Raw genomic sequence first — 23,292 nt, forward strand, 5'->3', positions numbered from 1 at the left:
TCAATCAAAGAAAGAGAATAATTCCAGCAGATTGAATCGCCTTGATATCTATCTGTGTCTGGAATTTCTTGCTTAAGCCAGAGTGTTTCATCATGAAGAGCAATTTCAAAAGTTTTTTTTAGCCATCGTGAAGTTCACTAGTTATTAATTTTCAGGTGAGAGTGTTACTGTTGGAGTGTTGACTTCAGGTGAATGGACCTTAGTTAACTAAGGTTTTTCTCATCTTTCTTGATCAAGCTTAACCTCAATTAATCAATAAGTATTAAAGTTGATCGGTACCTCATAGTTGCCGTGAAATTGACTTCTGAATTGCTCTACAACAGAAGTCGTGTATTGGTGGTTGATTCACTAATTGTAGATCGTTATATCTCTACTGATTGTGAACTACTGATTTTTACTGAATTTCAATGTTGATTTTCAATGAGCTTCATTGCATGTTTTCATTAAGTGTTAACTAGAGCAAATTTGAGTTTCACTGAGAATTGTTGAGTTTTAATTGTTGATGCTTCGTTTTAAAGAGTATTAGTTCATTAGCTTGTAGTGTTTAGTTTAATCTACCAATAGTTAGTTGTTAGTTCATTAATAGTTAGTAATTAGATTAATCAATTAGTTAGCAGTTAGACTTAATTAGCATCTTTGTAATAATTAGCATTTTATTTCATGTCAATTAGTAGTTAGTAATCATTGTTAATTAGACGTGTTAATTAGACTTTATAATTTTTTAGTATAGTTTTATTCTTTTATTTTGTACTGCTCGTGTTCATTTGACTTGTGCAGGATTGCTCAAGAGTGGAGCTGAAGTGCATATATAACACGAAGTACAAGAAGATAGAAGATTTCTTTTTGCTTTTATTTTTTTAGAATTAGGAATTTAATTGAGTTTGTAAATATTGCACTTTACGCCCTCTGCGAAGGGTATTCATTTGTTGTAATAGTTAGTTGTCCTTACTTTTCTTGAATATTTTACATTTCAAATAATTCGGCAATAAAGATTAGTTTAGAATTGTGTGCTTGAATACAAAATATTCCCGTTCCCTGAGTTCGACCCGGTCTCATCCACTAGTGAGAACCGGTTTTTATTATTTGATGTCTGGTTTTCACATGTTTTTCATATAAAAATCTTTTCAAAATTACAACGATTTAAAAGAAGACATCAATCACCTACAGAAATTGTCTATACCTGTATTTTCTGATTTTACCCATTATATGGAATTTTCATTTATATGTATATTCTCTTATTATAAGTATATATATATATTGATATGTATGTATATCTACCCATATGTATACGTATATATGTATATATATATATGTATATATGTATATATATATACACATATTTATACTTATATATATATATATACCTTCATGTGCATTGGATATCACATATATTTTTCCTTTTCTTTTACTTTTTTGCAAATATATCTTTATTACCATATATCATTTAGCCTAAATTCAAATATTTCTATATCTACATATATATCTTTGTTGTATATAGTATATATGTCCATTTCCTTGGTTATTTTGTACTAACTCTCATTTTGCAGGAAAATCTAGAACATGCAGATTCCTTGGCTCCATTTCAATTTTCTTTTACTTTATGTTATGCAATGTAACAATCCAATGTAAACCTTGGAATAAGATTTATTTTTACTGCTTAGATTAAGCCGCATCTCATATAGTTTGATTTCAATAACATCTTGATTATATGATGCATATATCTCAATTTTCCAAATTCACCGTGGATGAACACGAATGGCATGTGCACCAACTCTTAGAGAGTTGATGAACTCGATGGAGTCCATATTTACGGCCCTAGTCGGAATATGGACGAGACCCAGATCCATCTTCTCTCTAACAGTCACATTGAGCCTACACTCTTAGGCTATCTTGAAAATGCACCTCATATTTCCAATGTTTTCAAAATATTGTGAATTAACTCAAATAAACCCTGAATATATTCATGGCCACATTCAGAATATATGAAGGATTTACTTTGGCTTGATCCACATTTTTCCAATAAAATTTTCAGAAATCTTTTTAAAAAGTGCATTCATTCATTCAAATCATCTGCATCATTTATTTTTCTCATGATTTTCTCAAAAGATTTTCACTTCAGGGAATCGATTTTCTCAAGAAACTATGATGATATTCGGAGTTGGATTTCCCAAATCAAATGTTTTCCTGTGATTTTCCTTAAAAAGTTATTTCCTTAAGATTCTTTTCAAAGAAATTTCTCATTTTCTCAAAAATCCAAATTGATTTTCAGATATTTCAAAAAACCAGATTCTCAGGATTTCAATTTCCTAAGTTTTGAATTTCCTTCTCCAATGAATCTTTCCTATAAATTTTCCCTCATTTTCCTAAGAAAATTCTCAAAGTCTGAGTTTTCCCGATAAGTATTTTCCGTTTCAAAAGTTCATCTTTTCTCAAGAATTCCTTCCATTTTCCCGAGATTATCATTTCTTCATAGTTTTCCAAGTTTTATAACTTTCTCAAAATTTTCCTGAGATTCTTATTTCTTCATAGTTTTCCAAGTCTTTATAAATTTTCTCAAAATTTTCCTAAGATTCTCATTTTCTAAGTCTTTATAAATTTTCTCAAAATTTTCCTGAGATTCTCATTTTCTAAGTCTTTATAAACTTTCTCAAGATTTTCCCGAGATTCTCATCTAAACTTTCTCAAGATTTTCTTGAAATTCTCATCTCTTCAAGATTTTCTAAGTCTTTATAAACATTCTTGAGATTTTCAAACCTTCTTCGCTTGAGTTTACTGAGAGATTGATTTCCATCTTTTTCCTGAGAAATACTTTTCAACTTCAAATATTTTCTAAGCATACATCATATTTTCCAATTTACATTTTCCAAAATTCTCATAGCACATGCCTGAATTCTCTGTGCATTTAGGATAGAACACGATTTCGGTAATTTCACTAAGTCAAGCACAATTTTGGTCCTTGGTTTGATTACCCTTGTCAAAGACGGCAGGAACGGTCGAACCTCGTACCGACAGGTCGAGCCCCATCCCATGGATTTTCCCGCAATTTTCAAAACGGAGGCGAGTATTTCAAAACAATTTCCAAAATCCGGTCAAGTTTGAATCGCAAAAGCGTTTCCCTCTCTCCTCCGCAAGGAAGGGAAGACGGGAAAAATTTTGCGACGATAACAGGTTTGGCGACCGTGATGGGACCTGTCCTTGTCTGACCAAAAAAGTGCTTGACTTAGTTCAATTATTGAAACCGTGTTCACAAAATGTCAGCTCTTTACTTTTGATATCATGCGAACCTAGGAGCCTAGATTTTGACCTAGTTGACATTGACTGCATATAGACTAGGCATGGTTTGGTAGGACCAGATTGAGGAGAAATTTTCACGCTCACATAGACTTAGGTCTAAATATAACTCTCCTCAATTCATGATCTGAATGCAAACAATGTATGCTTCTTCAAAGATTTTCAAAAGTCTATCTCTCTAGGATTTAGAGCCATCTATTTCTTGCATGTGATCATTTTTCAAAAACCCCAATTACCTATCATTACCCGGTCTTCACGTTGTTGGGCTCTCTTCCAGAACCCTAGTTCGGGACAGAGCCTCACAACTGGGCCAATTATTTGGGTTAACACCCCCTACCACGTACCGCGGGCCACAGTCCGAAGTATATCGGTAGGCGCTCAAGGATGTTGGAAAACCTTACCTTAGAACCGGAGTTGAAATTATATGCCACGTACCTCGAATTTCGGTTCGGGTATATCGGCATAACTGGATTGGACAAAGATGATCTAAACCTAGAGATAGGATTAAGGTCCTACATCTGTTTTCAAAATAATGCATTTAGAGTCAGCCTTTTAGGGAGTGCTGTATGTGCATAAATGTTTGTGCAGGATGTGATTGTTCTTATATTACTTCTATTTTCCCAAAAATATTTTCAAATACCCATATTTCTCATCTTTTCCTTTTATTTTCTCAAACCCTTGAAGATTTTCCCAAATATCCAATTTCTTTCAAAACTCCAGGTGATTTTTCCTTCTTCCGTTCTACTGGATCTCGAATTTCCAGCTGCATTTTTTTTTATCCTGCCTGCAATTTTTCAAAATTATATGTTTTCTTTCCTTGGATTTCAATCATTTTGTCTATTTGCCAAATTCTCCATCTTATTTTCCTCGTGCATACCTTGATTACTGCAGTGGAAATTGTTTACCCACTTGCCTTCTCTTTATTCTAAATCCGTTTGCGGATTATTTTACAAGAAATATCTCTTTCCTTCAAAATGGTGTTTTTCCTCGTGGTTGACGACCTCGCCTAGGTAACAAGGCACATTTTCCGTTGTTATTTCTCTTACAAAGAATAACAACACAATTGTCGTGATTTCAGCGGCGACTCCATCCCTAGTAATGGGATATTCTTCCAATTGCCTACCACATCATCAATAATCATTTTTTTTCCCAATCCAAAATTTCCTCAGAGTCTAATCAAGACTTCATCCTGCAGAGGGCATCCACAACATTTGATGGTTCGAACAAGATCAGGAAAAAGAACAACGACATCTCAGTACTCGTCGGCCTCGAAAGAAGAGATGAGCTCCCCGCGATCCGAGAGGAGTCAAGAGCAACAACAAGAAGAGGATGGCATAGACCCACAGATGTATGCCATGTTCCAGAAAATGATGACCAAAATGATGAGTGAACAGGCTGGGACCAGTGCAGAGGAGAACCCATTCAGAGAGAAGTTCCATGGACACAAGGATAAGAAGAACTCCAAGAAGCAAATTCAGCCAGAGGAAATTTCAGATGAATCAGACTCAAATGAAAACACTGATGAAGAGTATGAGGTGCCTCCGACATTTCAAAAACGGGGCCAAGAACAAAGGAAGAGTCGCAAATCAAAAGATCAAGTTGCAGAAGAGCTCTTGCAGACACAGTTCAAAGAAATGGCCAAAATTGTTAAAGACCTGCAAGCTCGCGACAAGGGCAAGAAAGTCTTCGCTACCGAAGATTTTTATGATGGATTAGAAGGAGACGAAGAACTGGAAAACCTGCCCCGCAAGTTCATCAAGTTCGATGGTTCTGGTGATCCCATAGCCCATCTCGCAATGTTCTTCACTGAATGCTCCAAATTCAAGAGGGACAATAGGGCCCTATTTCTCTGTTTTCCTTGTAGCTTAGAAGGCACTGCCGCCAAGTGGTACTCTGAGCATATCAATCCAATCGAGCTGCGAGAATTCCATAAGGTGGTCAACCTATTCATTGAGCGATTTCTGTTCAATACTGAAGCGCTCCCGACATTAAGTCATCTCTGCAATCTAAGGCAGAATGAAAATGAAAAGGCAAGGGACTTCATTCGCAGATGGAGAGAGACCTGCAACAAAATGAGGGATCCTATATCAGAGGGGCATGCCTTATCGCTGATCCTAAACAACTTCTCACAACCTTTGAGAAGTCTTATCTCCACCTCGCCTTCCAAGTCTTTCATAGAGCTTACCGAACGAGCTGAGTGGCTCGAGATGGGGTTGGAGAACGGTGTCTACGATGGTATCACCCTCGTCAAGAACAATCTAGATCCAAAGAAAAAGGCAAATTTCACCTCCTCTGCCAACATCAGCCGCAATGATAACAAAGGTAGTAAGGGCAACCATGCAGATTGAGAGGAAAGACAAAATAGCAAGCCATCTCAGCCCAACTTTCCACAAAAGGAAAAGATAAAGCGTGAAGGTTGGAGTAATGATCGTGTGTTCACTCCTCTCAAACAAACACTCGAAGAAGCCCTTGAATTCATGCTGACTAAGGGATTAGTGAAGCTCCCAAAGGCCACAACTCCTCCCACCATCATGGGAAGGTTCAGGAATCAGTTTTGCAAGTTTCATCGGGCAGTAGGGCATGACATTGATCATTGTTTTGTCTTCAAAAATATTGTTCAGAATTGCATTGACAAGCGCCTCCTTGCTGAAGAGGAAGAAGAAGACGAGCTAGCCATCTTGACCAAGCCTTTCCCAGATCATTCAGAAAATTGACGATGCTAAAGTTTCCTGCTTTCTTCCTTTAGTTTTGCCAGTCACCTCGTAGGGGCAAGTCCGTCCAGTTTTTGCAACCTTTTTGGTCGAGTGCTTATAAATAGGCTGTCTTTTGTTATCGGTTTTGCTTATCAATAAAATGTCAATTTTCTTCATCAAATACTTCTTTCTTTTGCCCCATTAGGGCACCTGTTTTTGTTTGAAGAATCTTCTTTGCCCATTCTTTTCAAGACGAGGGGCAATTTATGAGAGAAATGAAATTACCTATGAGGGTTTTTCAAAAATCGTGAAATTTTTGAAAATTTTCTACAAACATCTTTGTTATGATCACCCAAAAGGTTAATATTTCGGTCCAATCTTTTTCAAAAATCAACCATCGCGGTGATCTTCTTTTCTTAAATTGGTTTTGAACCATTATCTTTAAAATCAACCCTGGGGTTGGTTTTCTTAGTGTTAAACCAATTCATTTTCAAAATCAACCCTCGTGTTGATCTTAACTTCCAAAATTCAATTTTGAATCATTATCTTTAAAAATCAACCCTTGTGTTGATTTTCTTTTCCAAAATTATTGTTAAACCAATTCATTTTCAAAATCAACCCTCGTGTTGATCTTAACTTCCAAAAATTCAATTTTGAATCATTATGTTGATTTTCTTTTCCAAAATTATTGTTAAACCAATTCATTTTCAAAATCAACCCTCATGATGATTCCCCTTTCAAATATCAGCTCTCACGCTGATGATTCTTCAAAATCAACCTTGCATTTGATTTTCTTCCCAAAATGATTTCTCACTTTCAAAATAACATTTTCCTTTAAAGATCTCAGGTGCAAGCACTTTCTTCATGTCAAAGGGATAATATAATTTTGTTTCCATTTCCTCGATTTTTAAGCATCAATAAAATTTGCCAATAGTTTGGCACCATTTTATTTGCGTCTCTTTCCTTTTTGCAAATATGTCTCTTGTAAGGAACGATCTTGAGGACGTTCAACAATCAAGAAGCATGTCATCTTATTCCTCGATTATCCTTCTCTGTATTCAAAATTTTCCTCCCTACTTACACTGGGGCATTTTTTTTAAAAAATCTATTTTTACCTCAAATCATCCTGTATGCAGGCAGGATAAACCAATCTCTCATTTTGCATGTATATGCACCCACTTGCATTAATTTTGCATTCATTTACATTTCATGTGCATTTGCATTAAATCTGCATCCATTTTTTTTATTCCCCTTCAGGTTAAGGGATAAACCTGAATCATTTTCCATGATTTTCCAATTTTTATTCATATCCCCGTTCAGGATAAGGGATTTAATCCTGAAAATCAGACCACATACATCTAAATATGATGGTCTTTTTCATTGCAAGTCAAGTAATCCAGTCCTCAAACTGGCCATTCTCAAAACTTTCAATCCTATCTCTCGCACTATCGATTTTCAAAAATTCAATCTTCTGATTAAAGATTTTCCTTTGAGATTCGAGCCCTGACTCGAACTTTCCAGCTTTCCTTTGAAGATTTGAGGTTGTAACTCAAGTCTTCTTTCCTTCAAGATCTAAACTTTCCAGTTTTCTTTTGAGATTCGAGCCCTGACTCGAACTTTCCTGCTTTCCTTCGAAGATTTGAGTTTTAACTCAAGTTTTCTTTAATTCAAAATCTGAACTTCCCAGATTCGAGCCCCGACTCAAACTTTCCAACTTTTCTTTGAATATTTGAGTTTCGACTCAAAAATCTGAATTGGCCTAGTTTTTCCTTTGAAGATTTGGGTTTTTGACCCGAACTTTATCTCCTTAGAAACCAAACTTCCTAGCTTTCCTTCGAAGGCTCGAGTTTCGACTCGAATCTTCCAGCTTTCCTTGTAAAGCCTGAGTCCTGATTCAGATGGTCTTTCAAAACCAACTTTTGATTTAGGCTTATCTTCAAAATCCAGCATTATGCCAAGACTTACCTTCAAAATTCCAACTTCGTATTGGATTTACCTTCGAAATTGAGTACCATCGTCAGGGATGTGTCAACTCGGATGCCAAGCGATCTCTTTTACTAAGGATTTCAAGAACACTTTGTCAATTTGTCAATCAATTACGTGTTGACTTCAGAATTTTATTGCATAAAATTTTACCTCAGTTTACCTTCAGTATCACTTCCAAAAAGGCAAAGATTTTGTGTAGAAGGATTCAAAATCCAAATTCTTTCTATTGGCCAACCAAAAGGATGAAGGATAAATCCTCGATATGGTCAGAAAAGAAGATTCAATGTTTTTGCAAAGCCATAGATGATTGATATTGATCGCAGTCAATGGCACATTTTAAAGACCATTCTTGTGAAAATGAGGCAGTGGAAATATCCTGAGCGCTAGAAAAAGAGAGAATTCATCCAAGCCCTGTCTCCTTAAAATCACCTAAGCTGCAATTAAATATCCGCAAAAGAGATCTCTCACTTGTCGTCAAGATGAAGGCGAATTAAGCGAGTAGACCCCCAGGGCCAAAGAAGATTTGAAACATCTCCAAGATGACGGAGTTTGTGACGGATCCTTCCAGAGAAAGTCCAAAGCACTGTCGAGATGAAGGCAGATGCGATGAGCCTCCCGATAAATCCCCAAAAGATATTTAATTTCCGCTATCATCCGAAGATCTCTAACCCATGAGCCAATATCGTCAAAGAAGGATCGAAACATCTCCAAGTTGAAGGAGTTTGTAACGTACCCTTCCAAAAAAGAGAGAAATAGAGGAAAAAGAAAGAGAGAAAAAGTCAGAACATCTCCAAAATGAAGGAGAATGTAGCAAAAAGCCAAGAGAGCCGAAAGAGTGCAGAAAGATTATCATGAGAGAAGCTCCCAGGATATCAAACTGCCACATTTATCAAGAATCTTCTTTAAATTTGTGAAATTCTATTATCAATATCCTTTCATAGATTGCTTTCATGATATCAAATTCTCTTTCATGTTCATATCAAGGAAATTGATAACTTCTTTGAAGAAGGTCAATCGCAAGCAATTTGGATTCCAAATCTTGATTCTATGAAGTCAATCCTGTTTGGAGGTAATACTTCAGGTAGAAAAGAATGAATATTTTTTTACAACAATGAGCATCATTTTCAATTACTTTGAATCAGCAAAATTTTCAAACATTTTGACAATATTTTCTAGCTATTCTGACGTTAAGTGAGAGCTTATAGTCCATATTGATGTATCTTGACCCCTTCGAGAGATTTTCCTTTTGTCGTCTTTCACATTGTTGAAAGATTAGCCTTATCTCCGAAAGGATAGCCTTTATCATCTTTCACGTTGCTGAAAGATTAGTCTTCTCTCCGAAAGAATTGCCTTTGTCATCTTTCGTGTTGTAGAAAGAATCGCCTTACTCCTTTGGATCGCCTTATCATCTTTCGCGTTGTCGAAAGAATCGCCTTACTCCTTTGGATCGCCTTATCATCTTTCGTGTTGTCAAAAGAATCGCCTTACTCCTTTGGATCGCCTTATCATCTTTCGCGTTGTCGAAAGAATCGCCTTACTCCTTTGGATCGCCTTATCATCTTTCGCGTTGTCGAAAAAATCGCCTTGTTCCTTTGGATTGCCTTTGTCATCTTTCGAGTTGTCGAAAGAATCGCCTTATTTCTTTGGATTGCCTTTTGTCATCTTTCGCATTGTCGAAAGAATTGCCTTGTTCCTTTGGATTGCCTTTTGTCATCTTTTGCATTGTCGAAAGACTCGCCTTATTCCTTTGGATTACCTTTGTCATCTTTCGCGTTGTCGAAAGACTCGCCTTATTCCTTTGGATCGCCTTTATTATCTTTCGTGTTGTCGAAAGACTCGCCTTGTTCCTTTGGATTACCTTTGTCATCTTTCGTGTTGTCAAAAGAATCGCCTTATTTCTTTGGATTGCCTTTTGTCATCTTTTGCGTTATCAAAAGAATCGTCTTGTTCCTTTGGATTGCCAACGTTCATCTTTCGCATTGCCGAAAGAGTTGCCTTATTCTTCGTTGAAAAATTTGCCTTATTCATCTTTTGCGTTGTCAAAAGAGTTGCCTTACTCTTCTCTGAAAGAGTTGCCTTGTTTGTCTTTTGCGTTGCCGAAAGAGTTACCTTATTCTCGTCAAAAGATTGCCATATCCATCTTTCGCGTCATCGAAAGAGTCGTCTTACTCCTTACCTTATTCATATTTCACAATGATGAAAAATTCACCAGATCGTCTTGATCATTTTCAAAATTGCCTCTTACAATTCCATTTCCATCGCGTTCATCTTCAAGAAAAGTTGTCTTATTCACCTTCCAAATATTTCATTTTCCGCCCAATCAGGATAAGGGTACAAACCTGAGCCTCATTCAAGTAGGTATTCCATTTTCTCGCCCAATCAGGTCAAGGGTTAAAACCTGAGCTTCGTTCCATACAGAGCATTTTCTGTCCCATCCAGGTTAAGGGCATAAACCTGAACTTCGCTCTCACAGAGTGAGTCTTTCCTCTTTATTTTTCCATTTCATATCTACCATCTTCCTCGGGCTAATTTCCTCATACCCAGTTAGATCCTTCTAACTAGGGCATTTATATATATATATATATATATATATATATATATATATATATATATATAGCCCAAATTTAGAGTGTTTTTCTTTGCCACTAAGCTCGACCACAAGCCGGCTTAGTAGCAAAGAGGGGCATCTGTAAACACCCCAAATTTTCACTCACCTTCTTGACATCGCCCTCAATCGGCACATTTCAGTTCTCCGGAATCAATGAAGGGCAAAATGGTCAATTTCTGAGTTTAGATCTTGCAGAAAGTCTAAAATCTTATTCTTGACCCTCAAAATTTCTATATTTAGATTCAGAGACATCTTTAAATTGCAAACTTTTAAAATCCTTTTTCGGGACAAAAAGCTAAAATTTCCAAGTCCGAGCTGAGAGTGACATTTCATAGTACTTGTTTTTGCATAGCATTGCGTCATTTCACTGCACAGCATGTCATTTTGAGATCCAGAATTCTTGATTTTCAAAATTATCAATCCAGATTTGATTTTTAAACTTTTCAAATTGATTTTTAAAACCCTGGGTATTCAAAATTACCAAATTTTCCCATTTTACCCCCAGGACTTTGAATTATAAAAATTTTCTCAAGAAAAACAATCTGGATATTTGGATATTGATTTTAAAGATTTTATCTCAAATTTTTTTGTAAAAAGATTTTAAATCTCTTACAAAATTTTTTACATTTACTTTATCCATATTTTTGCCCTGAAAAACCAATCTTTCCAAATTCTTGAAAATAAACAAAGTTTTATCTCGTATTATAAAAATTCCAAAAAGAAGTTCTTTCTTCTACTTTTTATTTTCCAAAAAAAAAAAATTGTGTGGGACCTGCCTTGAACTAGTATCACACTCAAATGCTCAGGTATGTTTCTTATTTTCAAGTGGGTCTCACCCAGACAATTTACAAATTCCTCTCTCTAAATTTTCGATATTATTTATTTTATAAAATAGCCAATGGGCCCACGCATAGGTGGTGCCACGGCCAAACATTCCTAAAAAGAAGAAGATGCGTTCATTGTACCTAGACTTTAGGTAAATGAACGAAATTTTTTTAAAAGCTAAGAAACCGTCCTCTTTTAAAAACAACAAATTTTCAAAATCAATGAGGCGTCGGTTTCACAAATTTTCAAAATTGATAACGGAACCTCAGAAGGGAGAACGGCGGTTTGATTCAAGAGGATTCAAAAATTCTTTAAGAAGGAGGTCAGGGATCGATTAGGGAAGGGGGAGCCGATTGAAGAAGGAGGCATTTTCGGTTTTGCAGAGTCTTCCACCACCAGCGCCATTTCCATTGAAGGGGAAGAGAATCTGCATTTTTTTTTAGAATCCGACCTCTCCATTTCCTCTGCTCACCACAGTTCCTCTTCGCCAGCAGGGAAGATCGATTGATTTTCACCCCTTTGGGTTTATCGCAGGACATCCAGCAGAAGAAAAGGGGGCCATGTTCCTTCAGCTGAAGAGAAGGAAGAGGCCAATCGGCATTTTTTTCTAAGCCCGACCTCTCCATTCCTTCTTCTGACCCCTGTCCCTCTCAAGAGGCCGGATTGATTTCTCCTCTTTTCTTTGGGTTTTTGCAGGTGCCCTCTTCTCTACCGTGGAGCTCTTCCCCCTTTGGAGATTTCGTTTCCTCCGTCCAGCGTGAAGGGCTGCAGACCTCTCAACCTTTGTTGGGCTGGAGGAGATTTTGTTTGGTGCAGGAGATCCAGCCATCTCATTCTTCTCGTTTCCTTCAGCCTAGCAGCAGAGAACGACTCTTTCTACAAGGGTCATTGGATGCAGGAGATACAGCCAGCATTTTTCCTCATTTCATCCAGCCCAACAGGAGAGGAACGAATCTTACTTGCTGCCTACAGATCCATTCGGTGTAAGAAATCCCCAAAACAGCAGCTGCAATCGTACCAAAGGAGTGTTCCTCTCCTTTCAGCATCTGCCGAACCAAGGGGGATCTACAAGTTCAGCTTTTTGAAAGAACGTGGAACTCAAATTGTCATATACAACCTTTGGGAGGATGACCAAGGAGAGCTTGAACTTGATTTTGATACAGATCCCTATGACATTCAATTAAGAGGCGTCAACCGTGATGAGAAGAATATATAGGTGGCTAAGCAATTTCCCAATTCTAGACATTTCCTTATGTATCGGCATTCCTTGAGGAGCTATGCGTCGATTATCTATCTGAGGCTTCCAGAAGGCTTCTGAATGATTTTGCGTGAAAGGAGTGTTGAACACCATAACTTAGTGAATGACATGATGCTAAATCAAGAGACCACTTACAGGCCACAGGCAGGTGCTGATGGAGTTCCCAAGGATGCTAATATGGTTGCAGTTGTGACAATTGGATTCGTAAAATATGCAGAACATCACATTGATGTTCAAGGATTTAATGTGTATCACAAAAATCGTCTTATCAAGCCATTCTAGAGGCTCTGGAATTCTACTGGAAGATGGGCGTGGAGTCAGAGGTGTGCTGGAAGCTAATTTTATGGAGCCAGCTCATGATAAACAGGGCTTTGAGTGCACAATTGTTCTTTCCATACTTGAAGCACGCCCTGTTCAGATACAGAAAACAAAATCTGGTCACACGACTGCCACCAAATTGGCCATACTCCCTCAGTTGGTATTGTTGCAGAAAACTCAAATTTGAACACTTATTTTATTATTTTGATAGTTTATCTTTGGCATTTAGAAGCATGTTGGTACAGTGATTGTCTGTAGATTTTGAATTAACAGTTGGTAGCAGAATAGCTTAGTTAATAAATTTTCTACTATGGAGGTGCTTAATAGAAAATATGTTAATATAGTTAGAAAATAGAAAATATGGTATTGACAAAGTTTGATTGTTTTAGTTGAAGGCAAAATGTTATAGTTGTCAGATTTGTGAAGCCTAGGCATTCACGAACTGGAAAGGGTGTATAATGCACAGTGCATCTCTAGATCTAGACTGTTTTTGGGATTTGCAGAAAACTGTTTATTATGACTAGGATAATCCACATTGCTGCCATCACATCCATCCATTTCCTGTATTGCACAACATTATAGCCATTCTACCTCCTATGTATTCCACCATATCCATTTTTTGCTGTAGGTGTGCAGTCATGATAAACAACCATCTTCATGAACGAATATATCCATATCCGTTCATGATCCCTATGCCATTTTTTTGTATGCTTCGTCATTGATATATAGGGAAGCTCCATACCCATTTTTGTTGAAATATATCTTGTAATTTGGGAAATACGGCTATGTAAAGTTACCTACAGAAACTGTATATATCCATATTTTCTGATTTTACCCATTTTGTAGAATTTCCATTAATGCATATATTTTCTCATTTTATTTCTATATATATATATGTATATCTAGGTATATCTATCTATATGTATACGTATATATGTATATATATATGTATATATATATACATAGATATATACTTATATATATATATATCCTTCCATGTGTCCTTATTTCCATATATGAGCATTCATGTATATATTTTCTCATATAAATACACCTCCATTGTTACATATCATTTAGCATCAATTTTAGCAAATTTTTATATACATCTCTTTGTTATATATACTTATATATATATATATATATATATATATATCCCTTAATGTGTATTTATTATTGCATATATTTCTCTTTTCTCTTACTCTTGTAAATACATCATACATTTGATTTATGAGCTTGATGTTCAAATTCTTGTTTTATGAAGATATGTTGAAACATCATCATTTGATTTATGAAATTTTGTTTAGCTTGATGGTAAAATTCTTGTTTTATGAAGTTATGGCTGGAACTTCATCATTTGATGCTACAATTTCTGTTTTATGAAGCTATGGGCTGGAATATCATCATTTGATTTATGAGCTTGATGCTCAAAATTCTTGTTTTATGAAGTTATGGCTGGAACTTCATCATTTGATTTATGAGCTTGATGTTCAAATTCCTGTTTTATGAAGTTATGTTGGAACACCATCATTTGATTTATGAGATTTTGTCTAGCTTCCTGTTAAAATCCCTGTTTTATGAAGCTATGGCTGGAACATCACCCTTGGTTTTATGAGATTTTGCTTAGCTTAGTGCTAAATTCTTGTTTGCTATATTGTTATAATATCACCTCATTTGCAACACCAATTATACATATTGTTTCATCATTTTCCATGACATTTTCACCTTTTCACCAAGCTTTTCATATCCTTTTCATGATATCCTTGAAATAGTCCATGATGCTTCCACAACCCATTTCCTGCACATATTCATTTTCTGCTGCAAGTGTGCAGTCTTGATATTTGACCATATTCATGAACGGATATCTCTATATCCAATCGTGATCTCCCAACCATCTTTGGCGTGCTTCATTATGGATATATAGGGAAGCTCTATACCCATTTTTACTGGAAATTGCATTATAATTTGAGAAGTATGGTTGTGTGAAATCACCTACAGAAATTGTCTATACCTGTATTTTCTGATTTTACCCATTATATAGAATTTTCATTTATATGTATATTCTCTGATTATAAGTATATATATATTGATATGTATGTATATCTACCCATATGTATACGTATATATGTATATATATATGTATATATGTATATATATATACACATATATATACTTATATATATATACCTTCATGTGCATTGGATATCACATATATTTTTCCTTTTCTTTTACTTTTTTGCAAATATATCTTCATTACCATATATCATTTAGCCTAAATTCAAATATTTCTATATCTACATATATATCTTTGTTGTATATAGTATATATATCCATTTCCTTGGTTATTTTGTACTAACTCTCATTTTGCAGGAAAATCTAGAAGATGCAGATTCCTTGGCTCCATTTCAATTTTCTTTTACTTTATGTTATGCAATGTAACAATCCAATGTAAACCTTGGAATAAGATTTATTTTTACTGCTTAGATTAGGACGCATCTCATATAGTTTGATTTCAGTAACATCCTGATTATATGATGCATATATCTCAATTTTCCAAATTCACCGTGGATGAACACGAATGGCACGTGCACCAACTCTTAGAGAGTTGATGAACTCGGTGGAGTCCATATTTACGGCCCTAGTCGGAATATGGACGAGACCCAGATCCATCTTCTCTCTAACAGACACATTGAGCCTACACTCTTAGGCTATCTTGAAAATGCACCTCATATTTCCAATGTTTTCAAAATATTGTGAATTAACTCAAATAAACCCTGAATATATTCATGGCCACAGTCAGAATATATGAAGGATTTACTTTGGCTTAATCCACATTTTTCCAATAAAATTTTCAGAAATCTTTTTAAAAAGTGCATTCATTCATTCAAATCATCTGCATCATTTGTTTTTCTCATGATTTTCTCAAAAGATTTTCACTTCAGGGGATCGATTTTCTCAAGAAACTATGATGATATTCGGAGTTGGATTTCCCAAATCAAATGTTTTCTTGTGATTTTCCTTAAAAAGTTATTTCCTTAAGATTCTTTTCAAAGAAATTTCTCATTTTCTCAAAAATCCAAATTGATTTTCAGATATTTCAAAAAACCAGATTCTCAGGATTTCAATTTCCTAAGTTTTGAATTTCCTTCTCCAATGAATCTTTCCTATAAATTTTCCCTCATTTTCCTAAGAAAATTCTCAAAGTCTGAGTTTTCCCGATAAGTATTTTCCGTTTCAAAAAGTTCATCTTTTCTCAAGAATTCCTTCCATTTTCCCGAGATTATCATTTCTTCGTAGTTTTCCAAGTTTTATAACTTTCTCAAAATTTTCCTGAGATTCTTATTTCTTCATAGTTTTCCAAGTCTTTATAAATTTTCTCAAAATTTTCCTGAGATTCTCATTTTCTAAGTCTTTATAAATTTTCTCAAAATTTTCCTGAGATTCTCATTTTCTAAGTCTTTATAAACTTTCTCAAGATTTTCCCGAGATTCTCATCTAAACTTTCTCAAGATTTTCTTGAAATTCTCATCTCTTCAAGATTTTCTAAGTCTTTATAAACTTTCCTGAGATTTTCAAACCTTCTTCGACTGAGTTTACTGAGAGATTGATTTCCATCTTTTCCTGAGAAATACTTTTCAACTTCAAATATTTTCTAAGCATACATCATATTTTCCAATTTATATTTTCCAAAATTCTCATAGCACATGCCTGAATTCTCTGTGCATTTAGGATAGAACACGATTTCGGTAATTTCACTAAGTCAAGCACAATTTTGGTCCTTGGTTCGATTACCCCTGTCAAAGGCGGCAGGAACGGTCGAACCTCGTACCGACAGGTCGAGCCCCATCCCATGGATTTTCCCGCAATTTTCAAAACGGAGGCGAGTATTTCAAAACAATTTCCAAAATCCGGTCAAGTTTGAATCGCAAAAGCGTTTCCCTCTCTCCTCCGCAAGGAAGGGAAGACGGGAAAAAATTTGCGACGATAACATTCGGGTCTAAGTTTCGGGGTGTATCACCACCACCCTATTCCAAACTTATCCTGAAGGATTTAGGTGTTGATTCGTTCTAGATTTACCGAAATTACTTTTTTTACATAATATTACGCGATTTACCCAGTTCTCAAAATAAGCAAATCTTCAAAAATTGCCAAAACATAAAAATTCATTGATTTCTATATAATTACACCATAATCATCAAAATTAGAATCGTGGATCTTACATCCTCCCCTCCTAAAAAAAGGATTTCGTCCGCGAAATCTCTCTTAGGAGGTTACAAAAAGTTCTGGATAGGTTTCCCTCATGCTCGCTTCTGGTTCCCATGTGCATTCTTCGATGCCATGGTGCTGCCACCGTACCTTGACTAACGAAATAGTCTTGGTATGCAAGACTTGATCTCGTCGATCAACAATCTCGATAGGCCTTTCTGACAAAGTCAGATCTTCCTGTACGTCCACATCTTCGTAACGAATGACATGTGATGGGTCAGGAATATACTTCCTGAGCATCGATACGTGAAAAACACTATGAATGTGGGCATATTGTGGGGGCAACTCAACACGATATGCCACTTCACCAATCCTCGCCACGATCTCAAACGGTCCAACATACCTCGGACTCAACTTCCCTTTAATTCCAAAATGAAACACGCTCTTCGTCGGTGAAACTCTGACAAAAACCATGTCTCCAACATCAAAAGACAATTCGCGACGCCTCTTATCGGCGTAACTCTTCTGCCTATCTTGCGCTGCCTTCAATTGTTCACGAATCTTCTGCACTTGCTGCGTGTAGTGCTGAAGAACAATCGGCGCTTTGCTTGCTCTATCGCTGATGTCGTCTTAAAAAGATGGCGATCGACAAGGTCTACCATACAACGCTTCGTACGGGGCCATCTCGATACTAGCGTGGTAACTGTTGTTATACGCAAACTCTACCAAACATAGGTGGGAATCCCATTCACCTCTCCAATCAAGCATACAAGCTCGCAACATATCTTCCAATGTTTGAATCGTCCGCTCGGACTGCCCATCTGTCTGAGGATGAAAGGCTGTACTAAACTTCAATCTCGTCCCTAGAGCAGATTGCAACTGACCCCACAGTCGCAAAGTAAATCGGGGATCATGATCAGAAATGATAGATCTCGGCACACCATGCAACCGAACGATCTCTCTAACATACAAATCGGCCAGGCTCTCAAGCGACTGGCTGATTCTGATTGGCAAGAAGTGGACAGACTCGGTCCTACCCAAATCGCATCGCGTTTATGCCTAGACAGTGGTAAACCTACCACGAAATCCATCGTAACATCCTCCCATTTCCATTGAGGAATCTCAATCTTCTGCAAGGTACCACCTGGATGCTGATGTTCCGCTTTGACTTGCTGACAAGTCAAACACTTTGCAACGTAATCCGTTGTCTCTCGTTTTATACCCTGCCACCAATACTTACGTTGTAAGTCCTTGAACATCTTTGTTCCTCCCGGATGAATCGTGTACTTCAACATATGAGCTTCGTCAAGAATATCTCTCTTCAGCTCAGGGTCGCTAGGTACCCAAAGTTGATCTTTCATACGAACGTTGCCATCTTCAGACACTCTAAAAGGAGAGTCTGCTTGCTCTGTCAAGGCTAGGAACTTGGTGTACTGACCGTCAAGCTTTTGAGCTTCTACTATCCTTGGCAGAAACTCAGATCGAATGGTTAGACCAGACAACCTGATCGAACCACCACCAACAGAAAAAGGTTTCCAGGCTATAAAGTCTTCGATAAGCTTCTGGCTCCACACCAGACTATCCAGAACACCACTCGATTTGCGGCTAAGCGCATCCGCCACAATGTTTGCCTTCCTAGGGTGGTAAGACAACGTGAAATCGTAGTCTTTGATAAACTCAAGCCATCGTCGTTGCCTCAGATTCAGCTCCTTCTGAGAGAACAAATACTTGAGGCTCTTGTGGTCTGAAAAGACCTCAAACGATTCCCCATAGAGGTAATGTCGCCATTATTTCAAAGCGAACACAAGTGCTGCCAATTCTAGATCGTGCGTCGGATAATTCCGCTCGTGAGTCTTCAACTGTCTGGAAGCATAGGCAACCACTCGTCCATGCTGCATAAGCACGCAACCTAAACCAGTGCCAGAGGCGTCTGTGTATACCACAAAGCCACCTCTGCCAGAGGGTAAAGCCAATACCGGCGAGGTCGTCAACTTCGTCTTTAGGATCTGGAAACTGTCATCACAGGCACTGCTCTACACGAACTTAACACCCTTACGTAACAGTTTAGTCAAAGGTAATGCGATCCTCGAAAAGTCTTGGATAAAACGTCTATAATAACCGGCCAATCCAAGGAAACTACGGATCTCAGACACATTCTGAGGTTGCTTCCAGCCCAGAACTGCTTCGACTTTCGCTGGATCGACGGATATTTCCTCTTTCGATATCACGTGGCCAAGAAACATGACACGCTTGAGCCAAAACTCACACTTAGAGAACTTGGCGAACAACTGATGCTCACGGAGAGTACTTAAAACAATTCGTAAATGATCTTGATGCTGCTCCGGACATTCCGAATAAACTAAGATGTCGTCGATAAATACTATCATGAACGAGTCTACAAATGGACGAAAGATCCGGTTCATCAAATCCATGAACGCTGCTGGAGCATTTGTAAGGCCAAAAGGCATCACCACGAACTCATACAACCCATAACGCGTCCTGAAAGCCGTCTTCGCAATGTCATCCTCTCAGATACAAAGCTGATGGTAGCCTGATCTGAGATCAATCTTCGAGAAAACCTTCGCCTTCTGCAACTGATCGAAGAGATCTTCGATCCTAGGCAACGGGTACTTGTTCTTAATTGTCGCTTGGTTGAGCATTCGATAATCGATGCACAACCTCAGGGATCCATCCTTCTTCCGTACAAACAGCACTGGTGCTCCCCATAGTGAAGCACTAGGTCGAATAAAACCCTGATCGAGAGGTTCTTCCAACTGATGCTTCAACTCTTCTAGTTCCGCTGGGGCCATACGGTATGGTTCCTTGGAAATTGGTGTCGTTCCAAGCATCAACTCGATACCAAATTCGATCTCTCGCCTCGGTGGTAACCCAGGTAGTTCCTCCGGAAAGACATCAGCAAATTCTCGGACCACGTCCAAGTCGTAGATCAGAACCATCTCAGGTTCCACTGGGGAAATACAGACTAAGAAAGCAGTACCCCCGCTCCGCAGATACTTCTGAGCCTTGAAAGAAGAAATCATGCGGCTCTCACGCATGGATTGAGGGAGCTTGATCTCCAGAACAGGACGATCAGGCTGAGAAAGAACAATCTTGCCTTCCCGACAAAAGACTTGAGCATGGTACTCGAAAAGCCAATCCATGCCCAAAATCACATCGTACTCTGTCATATCTAACAGGATAACGTCAGCTGACAGGTTTTGTCCTGCTACTGACACCACGATGTTCAGGATATACGAGTCACAAAAAGACTGCTCTCCAGTTGGAGTGTGAACCTCCAATGGATAATTTAAAGACTCGACTGACAAAGGCAAGGTACGAGCAAATCTAGCTGCTATAAATGAAAAAGTAGCTCCACAATCAAACAAAGTAAATGCTTCATGTCCGGCTACCAAGATCGTACCTTGGACCAAATCTGCTTTGGTTACTTGATCAACCATCGCCGCGTATGCTTGTCCGGCAACGACTCTCTAGTTTGCTGGCTTCGGTGGGTACGACGGCTGCTGCTACGTAGCATTCTGTCGCTGTTGTGTCGGCTGTGAAGTGCTTGGCGTATTCTTGCACTGGTCGTCCGCTTGTTTCTTTCTGCAATCTCGGATATAGTGACCCATCCTTCTGCAATATAAACATCCGCCTGTGTCCCGTGGGCACGGCCGCCCTGGATGATCTGTGGTACACTTCGGACAACTGGCCGCGGTAAGCTGCTTCTGCTGGCATTGCTGGTACTGGGGTCTACGGTTCTGATACTGGATCTGGCCGCTGTTACTGTTGTTGTTGTTGCGCTGCTTCTTTGACTGAGGATAAAACTTCCTTCCACCCTGGTTCTTCTGAAAATGCCTCGTCCTTGGCCAACTCTCATGGCCATAATTCTGCTACTGCTAACGCTGTGCGGGAGTCTTCTGCGATTCGCTCCAGTCAAACTCAAGCAAGGAGGCCGTCTCTAAAGCCTCATCGACCGTCATAGGTGCACGGGTGTACACCTTCGTTCGTAGTACCGGCTTCAACCCTCGAGCAAATTTAAGAGCTCGCTCCTTTTTTGTCGTGTATAAGTTCGGACAAAACCTCTCCAGGCTGTGAAAACGTGTAACGTATTCAGAGAGAGAAGAACTACCCTGGTGGAGGTCAAGAAACTCCTACATTTTTCGGCTCTTCTCGTGAGCTGGAAAGTAAGCGGTGTAGAACGCTTCCACGAACTGGTCCCACTCTACAAGCTGGTTGTCGAATTTTATCTCCCAGGTGGTCGCCCACCACCTTTCCGCGTCCTTCTTCAGACGATAGGTCCCAAAATCCACCTTCCGATCATCACCAACTTGTAACACATGAAAGATTTGCTCTATTTCTCTGATCCAATCTTCGGCTGCTTCTGGCGACGATTTCGCATCAAACGAGGGAGGGTTCAAGCTCATAAATTGCTTATATGGGACTGCGGTAACAGGAATCTGGGCAGGTGTTCCCTGGCCCTAGGCAGCTTGCTGAAGGTGCTCGCCCATGTTCCTCATGGTCTCCGCCTGTCGACCCACAACCTCTGTAAGGTTGTTCAGAGTCTCCATAAGGTCATCACATCTGGCGCGCCATGCCATCTAAATGTGCAAAAGTCTATGCGTAAGCAACCAAACAAGCACAAGGATGGAAAATTTTTCTATTTTATTAATAAGAAGTTGCAACATTACAGAAGTACCCTTCATCAAGATAGGGTTAAACAAGCGCTACCAACAACTTACGCATGACAAAACCAAAAACGAAACAACACATCACAATCTCATGACTTGCTAGTGTAGAAGTCCCTGTAGTCCTTCCGACTACCATAGCGCCTCGGCCTAACACGTGGAGGAGAAACAACATCACTCATCGGCGTGTCCGAGATCTCCTAGACTTCCTCCAGAATCGGTGGCACATACTCCGAAGAAACCGCATAGGGGTAGGACTCAGGAGAATACTGGGGAGAATCGATCGCTCCGCGCCTTTCTCAGTCCTGGCTATCCACTTCCACAACCAGTGGTCCAGAGACCGAAGATACATCTTCGATGTCTTCCGCATTGCTCATTGCTTGATATTTTGAAATTGATCTTTTTAAACAATATTTTTCAATGAAATACATGGGAAAATCGTCAACCAAAGATATAAAACCGACTTTCCACCGAAGTGGCGAGTATGGGTCGAATCCACAGGGAACAAGATATTTCTGAAGTAATTCTAAAATAACACTTTATTAACATAAAAAGTTTACAATCTATGTCAATGTTTACAAGTTACATTAAATAACATTCTAACTATGAAAATAAACTACAATAGGCGGCTAAGTCTTCAGCAGGTCTCCAGGGGCATTTTTGTCTTTTCACATCAAGTGCAGTCGCACATCACAATTGAATTGTATCTGTTAACCTGTTCTAACTTAAAAACCTACATAATCAAAACAAAAAGTCAGTAACTAAATCAAGAAATCATCTAAATTACATCTAATACTAATTCTAAACTATTTCTACATTAAACTACAGTTAATTTAAATATCTAAAACTAAAATTATACTAACTAAGTAAACTAACTAAGCTAAATAACTCTAATTACTCTAAATACTGTTAATATACTAACTACAATGTTAGAAAACAGTAAAACTTCACGAAATTAGACGAATAGTTAAAAGACTGTTTTGTCCCTAAAGAAGGCAAAAATGGATTCTGACAGCTTTTTGCAAAACGATTGTTTGAGGGGTCAAACGAATTCAAAATTTGGTCAAATCTCTTCTATTCTGTAAAAGACAGATCCATGAAGCTGACACATTTTACAGACATGAAAAATACGTTCTGGATCTCCAGAACAAAGCGTTTCAAAATCAGGATAATTTGGGAAATCGCAGGACCCGAAATTTCAAAATCAGAAAAAACTGTTTTCATAATATGCTTGAAAACCAGACTAAATCAACTCGGATCGATCTGAAATTTGGTATGCAGACAGTTAACACACCGATGTGAAGAATAAAAAAATATTTTTTGGAAAACTCAATAAAAATCCACATAAAATAACACATGCACGAAATGGTAGAAATTAGGGTTTTGGTTCAGTGCACTATTCATTCATTTGAATCCTCAATTGAC

This window comes from Nuphar pumila, chromosome 5 (assembly GCF_984573655.1).
Source record: "Nuphar pumila chromosome 5, dmNupPumi1.hap1.1, whole genome shotgun sequence".
Taxonomy (NCBI): domain Eukaryota; kingdom Viridiplantae; phylum Streptophyta; class Magnoliopsida; order Nymphaeales; family Nymphaeaceae; genus Nuphar; species Nuphar pumila.